This window comes from Dicentrarchus labrax, unplaced genomic scaffold, assembly GCF_905237075.1.
Source record: "Dicentrarchus labrax unplaced genomic scaffold, dlabrax2021, whole genome shotgun sequence".
Classification (NCBI taxonomy): Eukaryota; Metazoa; Chordata; class Actinopteri; family Moronidae; genus Dicentrarchus; species Dicentrarchus labrax.
In genome coordinates this window covers 3,123,659-3,128,150 of record NW_026136716.1, presented here as the reverse complement: position 1 = coordinate 3,128,150, position 4,492 = coordinate 3,123,659, and positions in this window count along the sequence as shown.

The following is a 4,492-nucleotide window of genomic DNA, read 5'->3' as shown; positions in this document are numbered from 1 at the left end:
GAGGTATCCTCAGTTAAATAGTTTTACTATTACAATTATTACTTTTATTGATTTCACCAGATTTGTACCTGTTACAGTAACCCTAAGACACTAAGTGGCCCAAGCAGAGCACGATGTGTCAAGAGTATTTATTAAACCTGACACTTGGCTTGCATTAGACTACTGAAGGCATCTATGTAGCCAACAGAAAACAACACTGTCACATTCAGGAAGGTAAAAATGTAAAAGAGGAAGTGGCTTCACTGACAGACTGAACCAGAAAGAAGTGAACAGGCAAAGGAAGCCATCAGAGGTGATAACACCGTTCATTTCTGCCTCCATGACATGTGAAAAGACGGTTCATTGGCTAATACTCAACAATAACACTACAACTACACACACACGAGCACGCACGCACACGCACGCACACACCCACACTCATACAATACATGAAGGTCAGAGGGCAGAAGAAGAGAGAAATCATTACAGACACTGACCCACACAAACGGATGATTACCACCACGACGGTGCTGCGTGGATCGATGCGGAACAATTTGCTCCATTATCAGGGTTGGGTAGTTAGACAACATACTCTGTGTTAAGTAACAAGACTGTAGCTGCAGCTGCCATGTGTGGAAATATCAAACACTGAGATAAAAAGAAAGATTAATAAACTCAATACAAAGTTGAATGTTGAGGAGTTTGTGACAGTTTAGCTTTGAGGGATGCTGGAGTGGAGTTCAGAGTCTGTTTGGAAAAACTTTTAGAAAATGGTCTCACAAACATTTGAGGAAAGTATTTAAAGGATAATTCTTGGTTATTTTTAGTGTTTTTCATGATGATCATGAAAAACCAAAAGGAGAGTGCATGTTAATTGTTTACTCAGTAAAACAGTAGTATGGTCAGGGCTTTGTATTCTGTTCATTAAATATTTAGAAAATAACACATGGTTTTATATTTTTAGACCGACTCTGGTATTTAATACTTTCAGTCAAAAAACAAAACATATTTCCCTGCCAGCCTTTATCTCTCTAGCAGGGTGGAGAAGGATGTGTGGATATAACATTTAGATTAAATATAGCAGAATGCATCAAATGCAACAGCAGAGCAAGTTGGTCTGTGAACTGTGACGGATGTTTGCAACGGTCAGTTTGGTTTCCTTTGTTTTCTCCTCAAAACAAGTTTGGTCAACCTGTTGCTTGTTTTTTAATCATGTTCAACTCCTTTTCAGCATGTCGCCAATTAACTTAGCAGCAATTAAATATATTGGTGCAATGATTGATGGCAATGAAATAAGACTTTATTGTAATAAAGCTGCATTATTCCTTTGTTGTACTTAGGCTGTGGTGCAGAGGCAGAGCGGGTCGTCCCCTAATCGGAAGGTTGTTGGTTCGACCCCTGGCTCCTGGTGCCACATGTCGAAGTATCCTTGAGCAAGATACTGAACCCTGAATTGCTCCTGGTGCCGTGCATCGGCGTGTGAATGTGTTAGTTTCTGTTCGATGGGCTTTACCATCACTGATTGAAAGTGTGTGAAAGGGTGAATGTGGCATGTAGTGTAAAGCGCTTTGCGTGGTAGAAGAGACTAGAAAGGCGCTATACAAGTACAGGTCCATTTACCATTTACTTAGAGGCTCAATGTTAAAGCAAATGTGTGAGAAGTAGCGTGTTTCTGATAAACCATGTACTAGAGACATACATTTGACTACACACACACACACTCGTGCACACAAGCCCTGTTCCCTGAAATCTGAGATGTACTTTTCCTATCCGTTGTTCTCATCACACGTTGTTTCACCACGTCCTTGTTTACATCCTAATAAGTAAATCTGACTTGACTTGAACACAGTTCCAGTTGAGCTGAGAGGGAGCAGAGGCGCGATGGCTACAGGCGGGTCAGCGGGTTAATCACACTTGACTCAGAGCTCATTGCGATTGTCTGAAACACTTTAGACGTAGAGTGCAGACCTTTCAGTGGAAATCCCATTAACCTGGCGAAAAGACCATTTAAACACGGTGACTGGAGAACCGATTAGGTTCAATTTGAGATTCCCGCTAAGCAGTGCATGGCACTCAGCCAGAGTGAGCGCTGTGATACAGGGAAATTCAGTGTGTGTGAACTTAACCCAGGTCTGAAAGGTAACTCATCACGTAGATATCAGGTAAGGAGGATTCAGTCTGAAATGTAGTATCTTTAGTTTATTTTAAACCAAAAAAAGGCTTACCTTGAAAATAAAGTTGATATCGTTTTGTCTCAAAACTTTTATATTTTATACATCATCTCCATCTTTTTTCATGACAGATTACCAGTATACTTATTACAAGTAGAATCACGCATTTGTATATTAATCAACATTGTAATGAAAGCAAAATAGAGCTCTTCTTGGCTTTTTGACAGACAGATGGATATGATATTTTATTTAGGATTAAAACTGCAGAGAAGAAGAAGATGATGATAAAAAGATGAAGGGACAAAAAAGACAGGAGACGAAAAGATGGCACAGGAGGAAGAAAAAAAGTGGAAGAAGACGACATCTCGTGCTGCTTAATAATTAACACCATCCCTCTTGCTGACGGATGTGTGCCTACGAGTTCAAACATCATCTAAAGCTCAAAGTTTGCACCACTGCACTGCTGCTCATTGCATTAAGGTTACAGAGACGAAGGTAAGCGAGGGAGACCTCATGCGTTTTCTTACACTACAATAATCACATGTCACATAGCATCGATTTGACATAGAAAAATGCATGAGGGCAAACAAAGGTGGGCTCTTATGCTAATACACCGGAGCCTTTCTCACCCCTTCTGTACAAAACAAGCTGCACTCTGACTCACCAGCTCTGCAGATGACACACATTCCTGAGTTGTTTTCAGAGCTGGAGGAGAATGCTGAATTTGAGCGATAAGGGAACTGATTAAGGTTTTAGAAAATCAAAGGTTTCCACTTTCAGAAGTGGATTTAGTCTCACAGTTTGTTTAAAAACTTTTTCTTCCTCATTTTGCATTGACTCAAACAACATAAGGCCTAAGGTGCGTAAGGCCATAACAATACAGAGAGAGAAAAAAAAGAGGTAACCGTCTAAAACATCAGAAAGACAAAAGATTCCTCCACGGTCATGGATGGATCCATGTTCTGCTGCAGAAATAAGTGTAGTACAGAGTGCAAGCAAACCTTTTGATTTCACATCTTTATAAGTCAGTTGATGCTTTAGAGTGCGCAGGGTCCCTCGCTCATTTTGCATTGATCCTGAATATGTAATTTAGACACTTGCTCTAACCTACTTCATCAAAAGACTGCAGGGTTAAGGGGGTTATGAGGGTTATAAAAGATGAAATGGTCAGACAATCACCATTTGAAAAGAAATGACATCTGCAGCGCTCACTGGTGTAGAAGTTCAGACACTGAAATTCCTTTATCTTAAACAGCATTTGCCGTTTTTCATTGGGGCTCAGAAACACTGCATAGGCTTTAAAGATGCTTCAACGTTTTACAAAATGGATAATAAAAGGATATAGTGTCTTTCAGTTTGAACTTTTCCACGGTAAGGACTGCAGTCTTACTCTAAATTGTATTGTTGTACAGTAGAGCAACCTCTGAAACAACAGTTAAGTAAATATGATACTAATATTCTCCACAAAAATCCAGACTGAAATGTTAAAGGTTTAGTGTCTTTTAACAGGTAGGATACATTTATATATTCAAACAATGACTAATGCAGAAAACTTCCTGGCATTTTGAATTACCTGTGGCAGACAGATACATAGATCTGAACCTAATAATTACATCATGTTGGAATGAAATCCATCAAGAATAATGTTTGTTGGAAGGCGTTCACAGTGCAGGACTTTGACACCACTTTGTGTGTCCCATTTGTGCCCGTACGAGCTGAAAATGTATCGCAAGATTGGCACAAAACAAATGAAATATGTTGCCAATGAATATTTTACTGATTTGTAAAAACTATCAACATTTTTAAGACTCGCCAGATATGTTAATTAACAACATTCCCTTATTACGCTAATGAAAAAACAATTTGGTCGGCATTACCTTTCCTTCAAAATGTATTTGCTTTCACAAATTAGTTGTATATAAACAAATTTCTAGGAGACGGGGTTGCTAGGAAACAGGCCTTGTATAATAACCCATACAAGATACAATCTCTGGGATAATTTACCATTGTTTTGCCACTCCACAGAATCAGAGAAGAATTCTGGTCCGGCTGACCAATGGGTACCAAATGTTCACCACGTTAATGTGTAAGACTGGGCCCACTCTGATCATACAATCAACTACAAAGGAGAGGAGTTAAAGGAGTTATTAAAACGAAAAGCTTGAACCTGGCTTGGGTTGCACGTTTGGAGGACAGCTGAGGGGGAGGAGCTGGTAGAACTGCGACCATGAACTATCAGGATGTACAGATAAAGAAGAGTTACAGCTGAGACAAAGCAGATGTGCACCAGGAAGAGAAACACTTTTAATCATCTACTTTTGAGGGTTGCTTGAATATGCAAT